The sequence below is a fragment of the Mercenaria mercenaria genome, chromosome 5 (genome assembly GCF_021730395.1).
Source record: "Mercenaria mercenaria strain notata chromosome 5, MADL_Memer_1, whole genome shotgun sequence".
Classification (NCBI taxonomy): Eukaryota; Metazoa; Mollusca; class Bivalvia; order Venerida; family Veneridae; genus Mercenaria; species Mercenaria mercenaria.
The window spans coordinates 82,106,729-82,129,252 of record NC_069365.1 but is presented as its reverse complement, the minus strand read 5'-3'; the positions used below and the strand labels follow the sequence as shown (position 1 = coordinate 82,129,252).

The following is a 22,524-nucleotide window of genomic DNA, read 5'->3' as shown; positions in this document are numbered from 1 at the left end:
TATTGATTGGTTTCATTTGGGTTTTAATGAAGTAAGCAATAAGAAACGAGGATATAATATACAGCACAGTTTGAGAGTAAATGTCGCTAGGATATTTTTATAAAGAGTTGAACACCGGTGGAAGTGTTCAATATCACCACATAAAACAACCTTCCTATCATTACACAGATAGTTATTATAAAACGCTCTTTTATGAAATATCTATTGTCATTATCCGTTTAAAAGCGAAAGAAAAGCATACACCATATTGAACACATTTTTATAACGTTTTAGTCATGCTATTCCTTTTTGTTAGAGGAATGAAAACGTTTTTATTTTGACTAATGAAGTTTGAGAGGTTCCTTGCAATTTAACCTTCTTGTCATACAGCCCATGCGTAAGGATACAGGTAGGAAGTATTAGTTCACTGTTTGCATATGACGTCTTTGGCGAGAAAGGAACAGCAGGCATGTGGGTGTTCTGCGTTTTCGTCGCAGACAGGTGGAAAATGTTAAGAAGCGGCTTTAAAATTCAACTCGCTCAACGTCATGATAAGAGTTTTGGTGTGATTTTTACCGCGAGAAGATTTGTTCAATAAATAAAGCGTTAGCAAACTTGCAGCTGAGTACCAAGCAAAAAATAAAAAGAGTTCCTTGCATACCAAGCTCTCAGGAAATCGGCTGAAAACTATCAAAATAACAAACGTATATTTTATGATTGCTGAACATATTTTTGTTATTTCAGTATATCGTTTTTTCCTTAGAGTAAGGGAGTGGTAGAAGCGGTAGGCAGAGGAAAACATTTTAAATCTTGGCTTAGCGCCAAATACTCGTGTCTCAGATGTTCAATATCGTAAAAAATCGTATTTTATTGATGGTAACAAATTTAAGACCCACCATAACCTAGTGACCTACTTTTTCTTCTCACATGAACTTCATGCAAATCATTCTAATAAGACTAGTATAATACAGCTATTCGACAAGATGACGGAGGGACAATTTAGGTCCTCCCCGAATTAATGTGTTTCAACCACTTCATCTGTAATTTTATCAGACATTCTCTTTTCAGTACAGTTTTAAAAACACAACAACACATAACAAATATCTTACACTGTAGATACAAAGTGTGATCAAACTCGCCTAAATACATCTAGTACTGTGCATCTAATTATATTAATTTAACAACATATTGAGACAAAAACACATTGCCTTGGCCTAAAAAACTAACAGTTTGTAACTAAATACTTGTCATTTCTTAACCATGTATAATTACCATAATGGAAATACAAAAAAAATACAGTTGTTTTGTGGTTCAGCTTTAAGAATTAAAGAGTTTGATAATCTCTTCAAGTATACCAGACTTATTGAATTATTATATATGTAAAGTTTGTATCTTTACTATAAAAACATAATAAAAGTTTTTTTTCCAACTCCAATCGTTACAGGTTTAGTCTGCAGCCATGAAATATGTTTCCATGGTCATGGTGGTGGAAGTTCAGAATGCAACGATATTAAGGAAAGAGTATAGATTTGACTTGCAAAACAAAATAATAGCAGACTCGGCTTTAGTATGTCTATTGGTGTTAGAAAACATTTGACTTCCCTCACAACCCCAAAGCACCGTTATAAGCAGTATTTTATTACTTAGATGCATTGAACGGACTCCATGATCCCAAAACACCAGAAAGCAAACTGCCACATCCTAGCAAAGATCAACCATGAGGCACTTAAATGCTCGTAAGAAGGTCAACAGAATCAAAGCAGACTCAACGAGTATTTTTGTTTAAAAATCTTTGGTAAGTAATGCACAAACAAATACAAATACATTGTTAGTGAAAACTTTTTAAATGTTGCACGATATATGCTGCTGCATTGTAAACAGTTATCGTTACATAACCTGATATTTATAAACAATGTAGTAAAGAATCGTTCTATTTAGTCATTTATATAAATGGCACAGTTCAGTAAGTTAGGACTTAATTCAGTTTATTTTTCCTCGATGCCTGATTTATTCAGTCAATCGTTCCTTCATATCCTGAGCAATAGTAATCATTGACTTATCAAAGAAGCGTGTTTATACGAGACTGTCACAAAACACGTATTTGTAGCAACGTGTAACTACACTGCAGAAACAACGTAAAATGTTACTGTCAGATGAAATAATTGTTAAGGGCTTATTGTGGTCTTTGCTTCAGAATCTTTATGTAATGTAAGAAAATGTAATGTCAGTCACTTCAGTAATTAAAGTACAGTGCTTTAGGGTATAGCGGATTTTAGGGTATAGAGGATAGATTGATAAATTTTAAATTTAGACTTGAATTATTGTATAAATTTTCATATCATTCATTTACTGGCATGCAAACAGACATTCTGACATACATTTTAAATATTTGCTTGTTGTGTTATTTTTCACATGTCATCAAATGTAAAATAAAGCTATCCCCTGTAGACTAAATCAGTGTATATGTAAAAAACGTCAGTGAATGAAAAATATTTGATAGAAATTTAAAAAGCTGAATGTTTTTGAAAAGAGAATACATTATTATTCTGATTTATCGTAAAAAATCTTGGAAAGTTTGTTAAGATTTGAATTTTTAACTAATAATTGAAAAAATGACCAAAGCTATCCTGTACACCCTTAATCAGCGCATTGTAAACAATGGCTTAAAGAGAAAAAACACATGAATTTCTATTAAAAGCTGAATGTTTTAAGAAGAATAGATGTTTTCTGTCTGATATACTGAAAAAAACTACTATTTTCATTTCTTTGAATTGGAATGCAGGAAAAATTAGTTAGCTATCCGCTATACCCTAAAGCACTGTATATACCAGCATTGGATTGCAAAAAGGTCATTATTTTTTTGTCATATCTGACATGGAAATCAGCCATTTTCTATGAAACGTCAAAAATCATTTCTCATTCACATTTTGTCAGTTTGCCAATACGTGTACGTTATACCTTTCGCGGTGATATTCTTAAATGCATTTAATTTAATGATGTACTCATGTAACAATTTTTCACTAATTTTAATATCGGGTTATCTTGGTATTTAAAAGTCATATCTATGAAGGTAAAAAGCTTTGAAAAACATACCAATGTGCAACAATTTCTCACAAACATACTCTGTTAACTGACTTAAACACAGCCGTATATGTATTAGCATTACTTATTCCGGTATTAAAGGAAAATGTTTAATAAAGCTACAAGTAAAACAATGTTACAGACTGTGGCCCTTTTATATTATACGGAAAAATACGTAAACTCGAACTATTATATGACAAGAATATGCTCACAGAATAGTGATCCGGGTCATTCGTGTTTTGACGACTTTATGATTTCAGTAATATTGTGTTGGCACTAACTTTCCAACTGTTTGGTTATGCCAACTTTTATGGGACGTGAATTTCTGGAATATTATTAACATTAGAATGTTCATATTTGTATATTTACCAGCAACGTAACTGCTTGTCTAAATTTTCACCACTAGAGTGTTTGAGTTGCAAGCTATATGGTACCTATACTGCATTAAATCAATAAAATGCATCAAAATCTGTTGCACAATGTGTCATTACGCATTCAGGTCTAAGAGACATTGAGTGATCAAACGATAGATAGGCATAGATCACCAGGAACGGTTTCTGCAACAACGTAACTGCTTGCCTAAATTTTCACCACTAAAGTGTTTGAGTTGCAAGCTATATGGTACCTATACTGCATTAAAGCAATAAAATGCATCCAAATTTGTTGCACAATGTGTCATTACGCATTCAGGTCTAAGAGACATTGAGTAATCAAACGATAGATGGGCATAGATCACAAGGAACTGTTTCTACATTGCTTGCTATATGAAAGTAACCGACGAACCAAAACGGATTTATTAAGACACAACAGTAATATACCGACTGGCTTGCTTTGTTGTTATTCATCACCGACATATATGCTTATCAAAATCATATGCAACAACAAAAGGTAATGAAAAAAAGTAAATTGTTCTGAAAGTATTAACATGTAATATATGTATAATACCAAACGGTAATGAAACTAGAGCTATCACTAAAGGTGATGAATGTACCCCCCGCATGTACTGACACAGTACATAGCAATTTGACGCACACAAGATTGCATAATTATGTGGACTGTATATAGACTGTATGTATACAGTATAATAACAAAAAACAAAGTCCCATAACTATGCAGAATATTTATATAAAAGAATGTAACATGCATCATGCACAACTACGGTTGGTACTGATCACTTGTGTGAAGTTTCATTAAATTGTGTGCAAGGGTTTGGTAGATTAGGCACGCACAAGATTGCATATGCAGACTGTATGTACATAGTATGTTAACAAGAAACAAAGTCCCATAACTCTGCAATTTTTGTCTCTGAAAGAACCTAACATGCCACATGCACAACTACTGTTGTTACTGATCACTTGTGTGAAGTTTCATTAAATTGTGTCAAGGGGATGAGGAGAGATGGTGCGCACAAGATTGTGTCTATGTATATAGTATAGTAACAAAAAAACAAAGTCCCATAACTCTGCAAATTTTTTTTCTGAAAGAACCTAACATGTCTCATGCACAACTACTGTTGATACTGAGCACTTGTGTGAAGTTTCATTAAATTGTGTCAAGGGGATGAGGAGAGATGGTGCGCACAAGATTGTGTCTATGTATATAGTATAGTAACAAAAAAACAAAGTCCCATAACTCTGCAATTTTTTTTTCTAAAAGAACCTAACATGCCACATCCATAACTACTGTTGGTACTGATCACTTGTGTGAAGTTTCATTAAATTCTGTCAAGGGGATAAGGAGAGATGGTGCGCACAAGATTGCGTCTACGGACAGACGGACAGACAGACAGACAGACAACCTGAAACCAGTATACCCCCCTCCCCCCCTTTACAACTTTGTTGTCGGGGGGTAAAAGAAATGTAAATATCTTTCTTCGGGTCATAAAGAACTGTTTAGTATCATTTATATGTAGTTTGTTTTTTCGAAGAACTGAGCCCAATAGAACATCTATAAACATGTTCCTATTAAACTTCTTTCTTTGATCATTATGTATATTCTAAAATGTTTGCAATCAAAACAATATGCTATACATTGCCTACGTCACAGGCAAAACAGTTATTGATCTGTTCTTAATGTCAAGCTATTCTAGAAATGTTTCGTTTATTTATACTTGTTGTGGGACAATTAAAAGTATTTTCCAGCAATTCAATTTATTTCAATATTTTCTTTATTCCATTCAAATATTTTGGTCACACCTTTGTGTATTTGAAAATGTTTTAAAAGCCTCAATTTAAATCGAAAGTTTTCACTACAATTATATTTTTTTATATTAACAGCTAAAGCTAAAGTTTGTTACAAGAAATCATTTAATGAACGTTATAATTTAAAATATAACTGAAAATACTACATTACTCAGTTCAAGTATCGTGAGACCTTTTACTGCTGCCACATGTTGCGTAGATTGTTTGTCAGAGTTTTGCTTATGTTGACACATTTGGTCGTTAAGGGTGATTCACTTTTCATAAACAGATTCGATCAGTCAACCCAGTTTTTTTTAATCTTGTGCTTTCAAAGCATCTCAGATATATATATATATATATATATATATATATATATATATATATATATATATATATTTTTTTTTTTTTTTTTTTTTTTAATTTTGAATAACAACTAAAAGCAGATACTGTTAAATCGTTTAATTTTGTGAGCATGAAATTTCGTGATTTCGGTCAAAACGGTAATTTCGCTGGGATATGAATTCATGGATTTAAGTTTTTGAACATTAAATTAATGGGAACTTTACTTGTTCGTTGGGATTAAATTTCGTGGTTTGACTCAAACACGAATTCCACGAAAATTAGTCCCCCGCGAATATTAATGATTTCACAGTATATCGTTTCGAATTCAAAGAAACTACTAACGATTTATATACAAAACTGACATATTGACTGTTATTTTTCTGGTTGACATACATACTGTTGCTTTTGCAATTTAAAGGAGAAAATAAAAATATTTCTTTTAAGACATGTATTGGCGAAACGTAATGTCAAGTAGATTATTATTTTCCTGTTAAAATCAGTTCCAATGGAAAACATAAAATGTGCATTTTAGCTAAAAGACTACAGAGAGTAATAAATGTAACACTATAATTCTGTGTCATTATATTTGAGCAATACTAATGAAAAACGTCATAAAAGTTTAAGCCATTAAAACTCTTCATAAAGTGAAATCAAATGATTGTTTTCTTCAAAGGAAGCGGTGCACTTACTGGCCTTCGATTGTGCGATGCAAATAATAACATTTTACAACTATATTCAGTCAATCAAAATATTTTCATCCTGTTCTTTACAATTTCAATGTTCACATTATTTACAGTTTATCATTTCGTCGTTGTGAAAGAAGAGTTGAGCAGCAATGTAAGTGTAGGTTCGAGCTCTCCATATTAATAAGCTACATATCATTCAATACATAAAGCAAATATCTCATGCAAAGATGTGTTACAGTAACAAATAATACGTACAAGAAAAACAAGAAATGTCCGCTTTATGAAAAGAATTTAAAGCTTAGTGTCACAAACTTACCACAGTCTAACATTTCATTGCACATGTGCAATAGCAATTTCTTAAAATCAACGAACTAGCAAAAATTTGCGACGTATATCGAAAAGCACGTTATGAAATTTGAAGTAATGCAAATAAAGTGTGTAACTGACGAATGATCGGTGGTGACACTTCTTATTTCAGACTTCATATTTTATACTTCGCACTTCAGACTTCGTATACAAATGCTTTATCATTATATAGGATCTTTCTTCATATTTCAAACTTCATATTTCAGAGTTCAAAATTCAAAGTTCTTTAGAGTTCATACTTCATAATTCATACTTTATACTTCAGAGTTCAAACTGCAGACTTCCAGCTTCATACTTCACATTTCATACCTCACATTTAGTACGAGCTATATATACATTACATTAGCATTCTTGTTTTATGCAGATTGATAATTTTTTGTGTAACTTTGGAACATTGTAGGGATAGAGAGTGATAGTTTGCACACAACTGAGGATTTAAGCTCCTCAGATGCATATAGAAACTTTGTCCTTGTAAGTTTACAAATTGTGAGTAAGCAAGTTATATATTTCATTGTATTGTATGATAGTTTTCTGTCAATTGTTATTTTGCATTGACCAGCGAGACCTTACAGATAAATCTATCTGTTGATTATGAATACTGATAAAATGCGGTTACTTTAGGAAAGAGTACTACTGTTTAGAAAACATGGTAGCGTCACCTATACGATTCATGTATTCGGTTATAATTCATCCCGAGTACGACGTGAATTTAATACATTTTGAGCATGTATAAAGTAAAATACGAACATATGAATGCATTTAATTCAGAAATAATAGCATTTTCTTTGTTGTGTATCAGAGTGACGCCCTTTTCTCAAAACATCTGTTATACGCAATAAAACGCCCATTAAAACTGAAGCAAGCAATTAAACGAAACGAACTTGAGCATTTTCTCTTTTTCAAAACACAGGAGATACTGATTTCTCTCATAACTGTAGCAGTTGTTATACATGCAGTGCGTAGACATAGGAAATAGAGATCAATATAATTGCACTGTTACTAATCCTACCTGTTCTGTATTACCAAAGTGCTTCTATTGTGACATTTTGATACAAGCAAAGCTGTATATCTTCACTATAAAATACTTTCTGGTATTTCGTTTTATAATCGGGTTGGAAAACGTTAATTTGTTACCATATGTAAGCTGATAAAATCATATGAAGCAGGTAAACGGTAAATCAGACACCTATGAATAAATCCTAAATGTTTGTGTTGTCCAACAAGGTATGATATTGTGTCTTAAACTGTTTTCTGTGTAACTGCAAGGGAAGTAAACTATTAGATACCTGTGCTTATAAGTACTGGCCTAAGGCAAGTGTTGCCATTCTTCGCGGACCACAATTTTAAATTAAATATTAAAATTTCTGTTATTGATATCAACAAAGCTATCATGAATTTCACATTTGTCAAATCAATTTTGGTTATTTCAAGGACTGAGAAAATCAATTTCTAGACTTTATTGCAGATTTGTCGATGGAGTGAAATAAAGCCATTACATATATCTGACAAATTATACACTAATGTAACAAAGCTTTGAGGTTGACGTCGTTTATTTATCCTACCACTATGCATTTATCAGGCCGATATCTGCCTGCCGTGTAAACTTGAGGTTTATTCAGTCAATGCAGGTTTATACCGTCAATGCAACTGACGGAATACTTTTTCAAGTATATGTGCTATAGGCAATGTAAACTGGGCTAAGAGTTCGAAGCTCAAACATTTCATCATTTTCTGAGGACAGCCACGGTAAAAAAATTAAAAAATTAGTTCACTCTATCCTAGTAAACCTCTATACGGAATGGTACGGTGACGGATTTTAAAGTCTGTGTTTATTTGGCGTTCACTCATTTTAGTTAGAAATTTACACAGGTGCTAGACACATAACCAAATATTTTACTCATAGGCCTATATATGTATAGATCATATATATACATATATAGGCCTATTAAGTAAAATATTTGATTATGTGTCTAGCACCTTTGGAAATTTACACAAATAACCAGATTTAAGCAGTCGTTTTTTGTAATTATTGGATCTAAACTATTCATGGTGGAAGGAATTTCATTATCTTGTACGGAAATGGAGTAAATTTAAGACTGCGGGCATTTGAATTCATCTCAAGCGTGGTTTTCGGCTATATTTTATACGAGTCAAAACCATTCTGCTTGTTTTGTACGCGAATGCCCTGTTAGCACCGATGATTTATAATACACAGAACTTCAGAAGGCAAAGTATGAGGCATGAAATAATGTTTTATTGAAAGGAATCGTGTGCAACTGGATCAAGCAGACAAGGGGGTTGAAGGGCGTAGGAATTCACAAGTGAGTGAAATTCTGAATTATTTTCGTAGAGAAAAACATTTTGAAAGTAAATATATGTTATACACAGATTTTATTGACTGCAGGATAATTAGAATATTAGGTTACTGTCTTTCTTAACTTAAGTTTATCCACCTCGTCTCCGAACGATTTATCCCCCTCGGCCAGCCTCGGGTGGATACACCTTTCTCCAACTCGGTGGATAAACTTAAGTTAAGAAAGACAGTAACCTAATATTCTCTATTTATTGGAGACGTTGGACGAGTTTACTTTGTCTATAATATGTAAAGAAATTGGAAGTTTTAACAGGAAAAGCTAAAATGTGATAAAAAGAATACTACATTTATGTCTTTCCCCATTATATTTACTAAACTCGTTAAATAAGATTGCTAAAATGCTTGACAGAGCCTCGCATTTTATTATTTTATTCAACTCGTTTAATAAATTCAATATGAAAAGACACTCATGTAATATCCTCTATTTTTTAATGTGTTTCCATCGTCGAAAATTTTAGGGTCTATCTTTACACTACATCACTACATAAACAGACATAGACTTGACTAATTTGCAATATTTTTGTTCACTTATATTATTCAGTTTCTTTCATATTTTCAAAGCCTATTGCGATTAGAGAAACCGTAAGCGAACAGTCTGGATCCTGATGCGCAGGCTGGTCTGGATCCATGTTGGTCGCAAATGCACTATGTTGGTTTTTTCCCGGAGGTGCTGATCAAATACAGTTTGACTATAAATACGGACGCTATTTTCTTCATCTTATTTTTACTGATCCTAAAACGTATCGTTAAGGCAAAAATGAATCTGTGGCATTTATCCTGTATTCTACATGATTGTGACAATGCCTTTCTTTAAGAAACGATAAGTGCACACCTAGTATAATCAAAACATGGTTCTGATTCAATTTGAGCTAATAAGATACAATATCGCATTATATTCCAACTACATTTGAAACAGCTATTTTTGCGGTAGATATATTTTGTCTTTCTCCTGGCATAGCTGATATGTGTCCTTCAGAGAGACCTTCTGAACAAAGCATCATGAGCAGTTATACCGACTGAAGTCAAGTAAAGGAAATTCCTTTAGAATTAAGTTGAACTTTTTAAACTTTAAGAAATACTTTTCAGTGTTATTATAAAGACTAAATCTGTTAGAAGAGAAATATATTTCAAAAGTGTAGGGAAGTATCACTTTCATCCAGCAGCGTTATACAATCGTTTAGCAAGTAATTCAATAAAAAAGTCACTATATGGCAACATAACGGTTTTCTCTGTTGTTCAAATATTCGAAGTGCTAGTATATGTGCTGCGGCAATACCGGTACTTTAATTCAGTATTGTTATGTGTTTTCTTGAAATCACGATGTTGTAAATTTTACTGCCTCTCATCAACACACTCAATCACGTGGACAAAACTGTTATTTTGTATTTTATCTTCCTATTGCCAGTCTTTAAGGTCTTTGCGGCGGCTTTTAAATGACTCCCTATAATTGGACTGAATATTACTAAACTTTTCTACATTATCGAGTTGATTAAGTGTATCTATTTTTATACAATTCGCTTTACCCTATATGAATGATTTTGTTTGGATAACCGAGCTATTTCATAAACACTCCCGATATTCCACTTTCGTTCGCAACGTTTAAACATTGCCTTTTTTTTGAAAAAAATCATCTCTAATCATCTCTTATCATCTCTAATATTTTTAACATACTGTAGCTCATGTGCTCGCCGTGATCAATTATCTTATAGGTTAGAATCCTTTGTTACAGATAACGAGTCTTTATTACAAAGACTTCTTTACTCCATGGTTGTTTATAATCACGTTGAAAAGGCTTTCTGTTGGTTGAAATTGTGAGAAAGTCAACAAGTTTAAACAGGACAGTTTTTCTTTTTTTCCTTTGAAAGTGGATTCGTTTTCGACATACAAACGTTTCCGTACAATGAATTCATTATCTTTGGTAATCGCATTTGGCGACTTCCAATTTAATGCACTATGAAACCTTTGACTACAGTTATTATGTCTCCCCCAGGAGACATATTGTTTTTGCCCTGTCCGTCCGTCCGTCCGTCCGTCACACTTCATTTCCGAGCAATAACTGGAGAACCATTTGACCCAGAACCTTCAAACTTCATAGGATTGTAGGGCTGCTGGTGTAGACGACCCCTATTGTTTTTGGGGTCACTCCGTCAAAGGTCAAGGTCACAGGGGCCTGAACATTGAAAACAATTTCCGATCAATAACTAGAGAACCACTTGATCCAGAATGTTGAAACTTCAAAGGAGGATTGGTCATGAAGAGTAGATGACCCCTATTGATTTTGGGGTCACTCCGTCAAAGGTCAAGGTCACAGGGGCCTGAAAATTGAAAACCATTTCCAATCAATAACTAGAGACCCACCTGACCCAGAATGTTGAAAGTTGATAAGATGATTGGTCATAAAGAGTAGATGACTCTTATTGATTATGGGATCACTCCGTCAAAAGTCAAGGTCACAGGGGCCTGAACATTGAAAACCATTTCTGATCAATAACTAGAGAACCATTTGACCCAGAATGTTGAAACTTCATAGGATGATTGTACATGCAAAGTAAATGACCCCTGTCGATTTTGGGGTCACTCCATTAAAGGTCAAGGTTACAGGGGCCTGAACATTGAAAACCATTTCCGGTCAGCAACTTAAGAACCACTTGACCCAGAATGTTGAAACTTAATAGGATGATTGGTCTTAAAGAGTAGATGACCCCTTACGATTTTGGGGTCACTCTGTGAAAGGTCAAGGTCACAGGGGCCCGAACATTGAAAACCATTTCCGGTCAGCAACTTGAGAACCACTTGACCCAGAATGTTGAAACTTAATAGAATGATTGGTCTTAAAGAGTAGATGACCCCTTACGATTTTGGGGTTACTCTGTGAAAGGTCAAGGTCACAGGGGCCCGAACATTGAAAACCATTTCCGGTCAGTAACTTGAGAACCACTTGACCCAGAATGATGAAACTTCATAGGATAATTGGTCATGAAGAGTAGATGACCCCTAACGATTTTAGGGTCACTCTGTTAAAGGTCAAGGCCACAGGGGCCTGAACATGGAAAACCATTTCCAATTAATAACTTGAGAACCTCTCGACCCAAAATGTTGAAACTTCATAGGATGATTGTTCATGCAGAGTAAATGACCCTTATTGTTTTTGGGGTCACTCCGTTAAAGGTCAAGGTCACAGGGGCCTGAACATTGATAACCAGTTCCGATCAATAACTTGAGAACCACTTGACCCAGAATATTGAAACTTCATAGGATGATTGAACATGCAGAGTAGATGACCCCTATTGATTTTGGGGTCAGTCTATTAAAGGTCAAGGTCACAGTGGCCTGTTCATGTAAAATCATTTTTTGGAAATAACTTGAGAACCACTTGACCTACAATGTTGAAACTTAATAGGATGATTGGACATGCAGAGTAGATGACCCCTATTTATTTTGAGGTCACTTGATCAAAGGTCAAGGTCACAGGAGCCTGAACAGTGACTTGAGAACCACTAGGCCACGAGTGTTGAAATTTTAGCGGGATGACTGGACATGCCAAGTAGATAATCCCTATTGCAGCCAACCATCAGTGTCTCTTTGACTTTCGCTCCTGACTCCTATTGACTTCTTGCCTATAGGACTTTGCATTGGGGGAGACATGCGCTTTTTTACAAAAGTATTTTCTGTTTATCTTCAATTGTAATTGTTAGTCCGTTCATTTGTACAATAATTTTCAGAAGGCGAATGACTCTCTATGAGAAGTTCTCCTTAGTGATCTTATTTATAACGTAATGATCCACACCACCGTTATTAAGATATGCTTAAGCCAATTTATTTTTTCATTCACACCCTGGATTCATGTTTAAAATATCTCTCTGGAACCTTTATTTGATTGAACCAAACAGTTTGTTCTTTAACGGAAACATCTGTATTTGCCAAGATAGTGTGTCGATAGGTTTGGACTAATAATGCGTCTCTGTTTGTTTCTTTGAAGGATTTGGAAACGTCAGCTATATTACGCTTCAGAAAAGATTTATTGCTTTACAATAGTACGTATATAAGTCATCATTACAAGTATGGTAATATAAATCGCCGGTCAATAGCTTGCGCTTTATTACCGGTATATATTAAACATATTGTTGGCAAAAGTCAAGACTTGACAATGAATATGTGAATAATTATAGTCAAAGCTATTTACATTCAGAACTCGAGCAAGTAGTTTTGACTACTGACATTAGAAACAAGTTTTTATAGAGCTTAGTGTCATGATAAGCAAACTTGTAGAAACTTATGATTTTTATAAGCGCCTGTTGACAAAATATTCAAAATATTGCAATTTTATATCATTGAACTGTAAAACCTTATGTTACCGTCTAAATATATGTACTTTTAACCCTTAGCATGCTAAATTTCTATAATGAACTTTTCCATCATTCACTATGGGCAGTACACTTAATTATTTGAAGGAGTGTTCACTGAAAATTTACAGATGTACAGGCTGGTCTTGGTCTACACTAGTCGCAAAGGCATAATCACTTGCCCCCAGCAGGTTAAAGGTTAAATTGAATTAGTAAATGTACTGGATAAACCCGCGGCAACCATAAATTACGGTCAGACGTAAGTTTTTGCCAATGCAAAACTGAGTAAATTCTACAGTTTTTAAAGGAAAAACAGCCAGAAAATGGTAAGTTTAGACGATAATAATACAAATGGGGAAAAATGAAGGAAAAGAGCAAGGACGAAATAGTAAAATATATGACCATATATGTGGGTGTATGTTGGTGTACCATTGGATTGATGGCCGATTAGGATTCAAGAAACATAAAGTACTAGCACCTTTAACTCCCTTTGTAAATATCAAGAAACACAAAGTACAAGTAACTTTTAGCGTCTTTGAAAATATCAAGAAGCATAAATACAAGCAAATTGTACTTTTGTTTTTGAAAATTACAAATACAAGCAACTTCTGTGCTCTTGAAAGAGGGTATAATTAAAATACATGTATCTGAGTAAATACGTAATACATCTGGTCTTACTTTTGAAATCCTAAACCCGAACAATAATTTACAATATATACCTGTACGTTTATAAATACATAATGTGCGAATTTTCTGCATGTATTTATTGATTTTGCAATGTTATGAAGCTAGAAATATCTTTTTTCAAGGCAAAAGCGACAGTTTGCAGCTTTTGTTTTGAACATGTTGTTAAATATTGATCTATGATATTTCACATTAATGTGGCTTGCTATTTTTGTTTATGGTATGCATAACAATAGAGTTGAATCTGTCTTAAGGGATATCTGTGTTTAGAGCCCACTTGCGTTAAACAGCCAGTAAGGGAACTTTTACCGTTGACGTTTTATTTTACTTTCAACTTACCTTCAGCACAGTCATCTGCCTTAAGCAGCCAGATTGTGTTACTACTTTGCTGTGCTGCTTAATATAGTTTTGACTTGATGCAATATTTATTCATGTTTGGGCAATGTCTTACTACAGTGATACAAAAGTTACATGTTTATTTCAGATTTTTCTGCTACGAATGATTTTTCCCCAAATTTTATACAACTTTTATGATTTTTTAAAAATATAATAAGTCATACCAAACGCGTTACAAATAGTACCAGTAGCTCCTTTGGCTGGCGCTAAGCATTAGAACGGAACTATTTTTCCTTTCTCATACCCTCATTGCGATGGTTACCTCAGCATAGAGGTGTTCAGAGCGATTTACAAAAGGTGTAGATCTTGCTTCAAAATGGGCATAGAATTAGATAGTTATAAAAGAAAAACTTTGTAAATGACCAAATTACGGTGTTCCGCCTGGGTCATCGCATGCTCCCTAGGAACGCGAAACGCGAAGGTACGACGGTGCGATAGTGAAACGCAACAGTACGATGGTGATAACACGGAAGTACGATGGCGAAGAGCGACAGTACGATGGTGACAGTCTGTCGCACCGTCGCACTTCACCATCGTACTGTCGCGCTTCGTCATTGCACTGTCGCGCTTCACAATGGCACCTTCGCACCTCACAATCGTAGTATCACCTTCCTGTTAATCGTGCGCAAAACAATTTGTATACTCGGCATGACGTCAGACGGACGTGTGTGCTTTGGATAAACTTACTAATAACCTTGGTTAATGTAGATATACCAATGCAAATCCATAATTGGTGGTAATAAATGGAGTCGTCGGTCGGGTGAGCGAAAACAAGCAACTGATTTCTAGATGTTATGAACACTTTTATAAATTGTATCCACAAGCTTTGATAAAAACAACATTTAAACAAGAGTTTATTGTTATATTCTTTAAGCTGACAATAAACTTTGTTTAACGTTCCGTGGCTTGATAGTAGAGCTGATTAAACAAGATTTACTCACAAAACAGATAACTACATATTGTAAAATTCTTTATTTTTCCATACGGAGGTTATATTCGTTTAAGTAACAGCTGCCGTATGTAATTGTTTTCAATAATATCCGTTCGAAAAGCGATATTTTTCACTGTGAATATACAAGATATATATCACTCTAATATGTCAGTAATTCACTGAAAACATGTAATAATGTGAAGTGTACACACACTATGACATATAGAATTTCTCTATATATACATGTTTGAATTATGGTAAAACAAATGCCGTCAGGTTGTGTACTTATAAAAAGTATATGAGCCGTGCCATGAGAAAACCAACATAGTGGGTGTGCGACTAGCATGGATCCAGACCAGCCTGCGCATCCGCGCAGTCTGGTCAGGCTCCATGCTGTTCGCTTTTAAAGCCTATTGGAATTGGAGAAACTGTTAGCGAACAGCATCCGCGCAGTCTGGTCTGGATCCATGCTGGTCGCAAAGCCACTATGTTGGTTTTCCCATGGCACGGCTCATATAGTGTATTTCGAGAAAGGTTTACTTAATTTGGCTGGACATAATGATGAGATTACATTTTTCTGAAACAATCCCATTTCCCCAAAGGCTTTCCATATCATAAATCTAATTTGGACCTACTATAGTCTTACTTTGCCCGAACTCAAATAATTCGAACACCGTCCTTCAATAAAACACCTAGCCAACAAGCGTGCCAGGTTTTTGCATCAATATACTCTCTTGTCTGCTAATTAAGTTGATTGACACGAACATTTATACCTAGTGTTATACAAAATTTAAGATATCATTGTTTGCTTTGATTACTTTATCTTCTGTTTGCATTTATGAAATGAAATGATCTACACTTACTGCGGTAATGATATTTGTTGTTTTGCACTAAATGAATGTTTATATCAATACACTTTAGAAAACCTTCGTAAAACTGAAGTCTATGATGTCAGTTTCTTCCAGTAAATCTTCAGCAGGTAGACAAGTCAATATGATTGACTTTCAGAAGTGCCTGGTCAACCGCGTCAACAGCCCATTAATATGTGGAAGTACAGATCAGCCCGGTAAAAAAAATGCCAAGTATTTCGTTTACGTCGATTTCATATTTGTTATAGATTATGTAATGATTATTTAATAGATGTGGTATATAAATATACTTCTTTAGAATAAAAGTAGTCACCGTGAAAAAGGTTATACTTGAAGCACTTGTACTTTATGTTCTTTATTTGGAGAAGGCAACGCGTACTGTTCACATATGACAGTGTTCGCCTTACTAGGTACACATTCTGTTGTAACGACCAAATACCTCGACGGCTGGATTTTCTGTAATGTCAAACAAATTTCGCCGGTCCCGTCGACTTTAAGCGAGCTAAGTGCAACTGTATTCACTGAATAAAAAAAATTTCGGTACCAAATACACACAATCGCACTTCTTAATTTAGTGAGTATCCTTGCAAGGTCTTGTTTGGGGTTAAAAGTCATATAATATTTTATTTGTAATTCTAAAAGGGAAGTTTTATTTAAACAAGTTAGCTGTTTTGTTAAACGAGATTTAAGAAAGGCATGCGAGTCCCTTTCTTATAAATGAAGTCTTATGGACATGATGGAAAGACATTGGTTCAGCATAATCTTAATTAGCAGACCAGCGGTCGTATAGATTTCTCTAGATAGTATACATAATATTAGAATATATGGTCTGAAATTTAACCAGATAGGTTAATTGAGAGCATGATTAATATAAAAATAATTCGAAGTTCAAAGTCACGTGTTCATTGCAAATATTGTAATTGCAAATGATAAATGCAAGAAGTAGTAGATATTTCAGTAACTTTAAGAGAGTTGAAATGGGATTTGTACTAAGCTGATCCTTTACAGTTTGGGAATATTCCATACCTTTGAGTTTCGGCAGATGAAAGTTATACTGCAAATTTCAAAATATCTGAACACTCTATATATAAAATATTTGACATTGTTTTATTATTTCGTTGCAACCCGTCTATTGATAAAACTTGCTTCTTTTGTGTTGAAGAATAATTTTGTTCGCACTTCAAGATTTTTACCTTCCTGGCTGTATTAGGAGCCGACCATTTGATATCTCCGGGAGAGGAAGCTGGGATTTAAAAAAAATCCTGTCTTTGGTTTTGCTTTAAACAAATATTCTGCCTTCAACGTACTAAAAAAATCTGACACCTCCCAAATCACTGAAAAAAATATTCTGGCTCAATGTCAGATTTTTTAAGAAAGAAAAAATCCATTACTCTAAAAGCCACATGTTTTGCCTTTAGATGTAATATTTACAAGGCTAGTTTATATATCATAACATATCACTTTTTCTTCGTTAATATGAATAAGGCACTGCTTCAATCGGGAATCGATCCGACTTCAACTCGTCCCAATAACATTTGAAAATAACTGTCTCAGCGAAAAACTCGACAATTTGAAACCCTTCAACATCAAGCTAGCGTACAAGCAAAAGGGGCATACCATTGAAAATTTAAGTCAAAGTTCAGAGAGGGAAAAGCAGACCATCCAACTATACTTATAGCTAAACTCACCCTGGAGCTTTAATTGACCTGGACAAAAAATGAACCAATAGCACTAGTGACAATCAAGTGACACCAATACCTTTTTATAAAGAGGACCCTACAGGCCCTGTATCGCTCGCCGGGCTTATGTCTTACCCTAGAAAACGTAATATCCATGTTTATCAATGATTTGACTTAGTGAAATAGTTTTTGACCTCAGGCATTCCGTTAGATTACATGCAGATAAACGTTCTGACAAATGATTTACGATGATCAAGTTGAAAAAGCGGCCTCTAGAGTGTTTACAAAACTTTTCTATGATTTGAACTAATGACCCTGTTCTTTTAAAAGAGACCCAATTACACATTTATCCTAAATTTTAAACGGACAAACAAACTAAGTTTCATCAAGATCAAGTGGAGCATATGGCATTTTGCATGTTAACAGTATCTTCTTATAATCTGGGCTAGTTTTTGACCTAGATTACCCAGTTTTGAAGCTGGCCTAGATTTCAAAGAGACAAACAATCTACTAAGTTTTAAGATCAGACTAAAAATGTGGCCTCTATAGTGTTAACAAGGTATTTCTTTGATCTGACCAGTTTCTAACCCAATGTAACACATAGATTTCATAGACAAACACTCTGAAAAAGTTTTAAGAAAATCAAACCTAAAATGATTGTGACCTTTTGAGTGTTAACAAGATTTTGATATGATCTGACCTAATGACCTAGTTTTTTTACCTCAGGAAATCCAGTTTTTAAGAGGATCAAATTGAAAATGTGTCCTCTAGAGTGTTAACAAGGTTTTTCTATGATTTAATCTAGTGATTTAGTTTTTGACCTCTGGTATCCCGGAACTACAGACAAACATTCTGACATAGTTTTAAGATGATCAAACAGAAACAATGACCTCTAGAGTGTTGAAAAGATTCTTCTATGACTTGACCTTGTGAACTAGTTTTTGACCTCAGGTAACTCCATTTCAGACTTGACCTCGGGCGTTAACAGTCCAATTGTTGACAAGCACGATGACTGACTTAGGGTGATCACAATAGCTCACATTGAGCACTTTGTGCTCAGGTGAGCTAAAAATCAAACTGAGAAATAACTAGATGGCAACACTCTACAAACAAGATTGTAACAGACACAAATGTGCAAATCAATTTGCATCCCGACAGGGTAACAGCATAGACTACTTGTATGGAGACATATTAGCCTTCTTGTACAGACTTGATTTTTTTGTCTTGATTGTAATTTTGAAATAACTCACTCTTTGGTACCATGCTTGGTAAAACAAATACTAATTTTCCTTAGACATTACAAAGGACTTGCACAAAAACTTAATTTATTAGAATAAGCTGTCTAATTTAAATAAGCTGTCCATTTGTTTAAGTTTTATCTATTTACACACTTTTTATGACGACAGATCACATAATTTGTTTTATCCATTCATGAAATACAGCTGATCTGTGAATATAAACTTTTACTAACAGTACTGGATGCTTTTTAGACAGAGTTTCAGGCTAGAAATAAGTATGTATCAAAATCAAAATAAACAAAAAGTGAGTTGCTTTAATTTGTATTTTCAACAAAAACAAACAAAAACAAAACATTCTCTTTAAAACTGCATGGAAAATATTACAAAAATACAAGTATGTTAATCAATAGACAGCCTTAGCGGCAATTATCGAAAATAAGATTTAATGAAACATTAGTATATTTTATGTGCATAACAAAAATAATGTGATAATAGTAGTTTATCTCTAAAAGTAACAGAGCTTAATCAATCACTCTGTTCTCATTATAAATATAGTTGCCGCGTATATCATGAATTCATATTTTTAAAAGTTTATTTTATTCAAGTTTCCTTGTTCTTCTTTCTTTTCATATTTTCTGGTGTTTCTTTTCTGCTTTTCAAGTATACTGATTTTGTTGACCTTCCATTCTGTAGCAGCCTGCTCTCAAGAAGTAAGCCTGTAAAAATTAAATCAAACAATCGATAAAAGAGACCCTAACAAAAAAGACAAGTCATGCTTTCATAGCTTTCAGAAAGCAGCCAAACTAAAACAACAAAGTCAATACAACATTTCTAATACAAACTGGACATAATTCTGAACAATTTGAAGTATTTACAATTGTTTCAATACAGAGTTGGCCTCCAACCCCCCCCCCCCCCCCCCCCCCCCCCCCCCCCCCCGCGGCAGCCATCTTATGACAAATTGAGTTGTCAGACAAACTGCTTTTGAGAAAGAGATTTGCTAAATTTTCTATACAGTGATATATGAATAATCAGTACCCTCCGCTTGTGGCCTGCTTGGTTTAGGGTGGCCATGTTTATGTGACCAACCAAGTAGCTTTGTAGAGAGTAACCTGATGCTCAGATCATCAAATCATACAAAATACCATTACAGTAATCGAGACGTGCAGTAACCAGGGAGTCGACTAGCGACCTTATGACATCGGAAGGTAATGTAGACCCTCATATGTCGTATCTGATGCAACTGTGTATAACAAGATGGACATACGGCACTTTTATGCTTTTCCATGTCCACTTACGAATCAAGGATTGTGCCTTGATTTCTTACGCTTGATGATGGTCTGTTGCTTCATAATGCATTACTGAACTTACGCAACTTCTATTTTTCTTCTGACTTTGCCCCCTATTTTCAGAGTTATGGTCCCTAAAATAGTCAAAAATGCACAGTTTCACCTTGTGACGCGCCTAGCTCAAAAATATATCTTATAAATCGATGCCACTTTAGTCTTTATCATCACATGAACTTGTGCACCTTTTATTTTTGTCTCGCTCCGCCCCTTATTTCCAAAGTTATGGCCCCTGAGATAGTGCAAATGTACAATTTCACCTAATGACGTGCCTAGCGCAAAAAGAATTTGAAAGTAAATTCATGAAACCTTGCATGAGTCTATATCATGATGTGACCTTGCATACTTTCTTCTTGAGATTTAATGTAAGTATTCCTGTCTTAACCCTTTCTATCACTTAAAATTCGAAAATATATACCGTTATCCTTTATATGACCTTGGTCTTGAGACCACCTTGGCATTTCAACTTCAGTAATATTATGATCTGGAAACATGTCTGTGTGAGACAATTATTATCATTTGAGACAAAGTCTGATAACAACGATGTTCTGGAATTGTAGTCTGCTATAGTGACAACCAAGATTACTACTGTTTTCTTCATGTATAACAAAATTGGAAAGTCTATCACAAATGCTGTTTTCTACCATAATTTTCCGAGTGCTATCATCCGGCAAATGCAACATAAGCATTTGTATACATGTCTTTATCAATCCTACTTGCTGATTTTTTACACAAATGATATCATCTAGACTGGTGACAAATACAGTATTCTCCTAAAAAAGCTCATTTCAATAACAATACTACCGGAATTGCATTTACTCTTACTTTTGATATATATTCAATTTAAAGCAAAATGGTTAAAACCTTCTACATATAAATCTGAGTATTAGCCATTCAAAGTTTCTGTGAAAAATTTGTATTAAACACATGTTTTAAAAAATCTGATTTTTTATCAGTTGTTTTCTTTAACAGACCCTATACATTTAGCGATGTACATCTTAGGCGAACCTTCTCCGCACCGTCCTACTTTTGAACTCCAGCATTACTGCAAAGGTCACCATCGCGGTTATCGATATCGGGTCGGTATCTTTTTATAGATCTTGGGAAAACCTGTTCTCTAATTGTTGACACACTACACCAATAGGGTTTTGTGTGTCTTATACTGCGTTTACGTTTAATTTATTTGTGGGGATATTCACTAGAGCATTAGAAGAATACAATCAAATCGAAATTGTGACATGTGCAAATTTTTCGGATGTTCGGATGATTTTGGATTACTTATTTCTGCACTTGGAGCATTTTATTATTACAATGACCAATATTGTTGTTGTTGTTTTTTTTTTTGTTGTTGTTGTTGTTTTTTTTCGCCTTAAACCAGCGTTTCATCATAATTTGATAGATCTACAGAATTGCTGAGATTCCTCTATCTTTCACTTTGAAGTGTAAATGCGGGTGCAGAATCTATCTCGTATAGACTGTCATTACCCAATGATACAGGCGTGCTATGGATACTGTTCCACCTTCATGGGGAGATAAGTTTACTGTTTCATTAAGTGTAAACCCTTGTCAGGTCAAAGTCATGTACTACAGGTATTTTACATTTTTTACAAGGATAGATTTATTGAAACAGGTAAACTGTTTTGTTCAACGAGATGACGGGAAATTAAACTAGCCAACTTACTTATAATATATATCTATGTTAAAGGCATTAGTTAAGCCGGACATTGACCTTTTAATTTCATATCATGGGTGTGGTCACGTCTGTAACGTCAAATAAAAATTCGTTTATGGCGATAATTGTAATGCTAAAATGTTATATTATTATATTAATAATAAATTAGAGTAAATGCTATGTTTGTTTTTCAACGATAAATATGCACACGTCCTTTAACAGAAACGTTACGTGTCTAAGTCGCGCAATACATCCGCTGCAGATTTCTCCATACATAGCTGATAACCAGTAACTATTGTGATAATCATTGTAACTTTACAGAGTTTACAGAGGTTGAAATGACTATGTAGTACAATAT

General features: G+C 34.3%; 1 protein-coding gene across 1 annotated transcript in view; it reads left to right on the top strand.

The window, feature by feature from the left end:
• Positions 1-2,721: 2,721 nt before the first annotated feature.
• Positions 2,722-22,524, top strand: part of LOC123558573 (ATP-binding cassette sub-family E member 1-like) — a 145,148-nt gene continuing 125,345 nt past the window's right edge. Inside the window, exon 1 of the mRNA XM_053544135.1 lies at positions 2,722-2,732. The gene's annotated coding sequence lies outside the window, so the exon portion shown is untranslated. The remainder of the gene's footprint in view (positions 2,733-22,524) is intronic.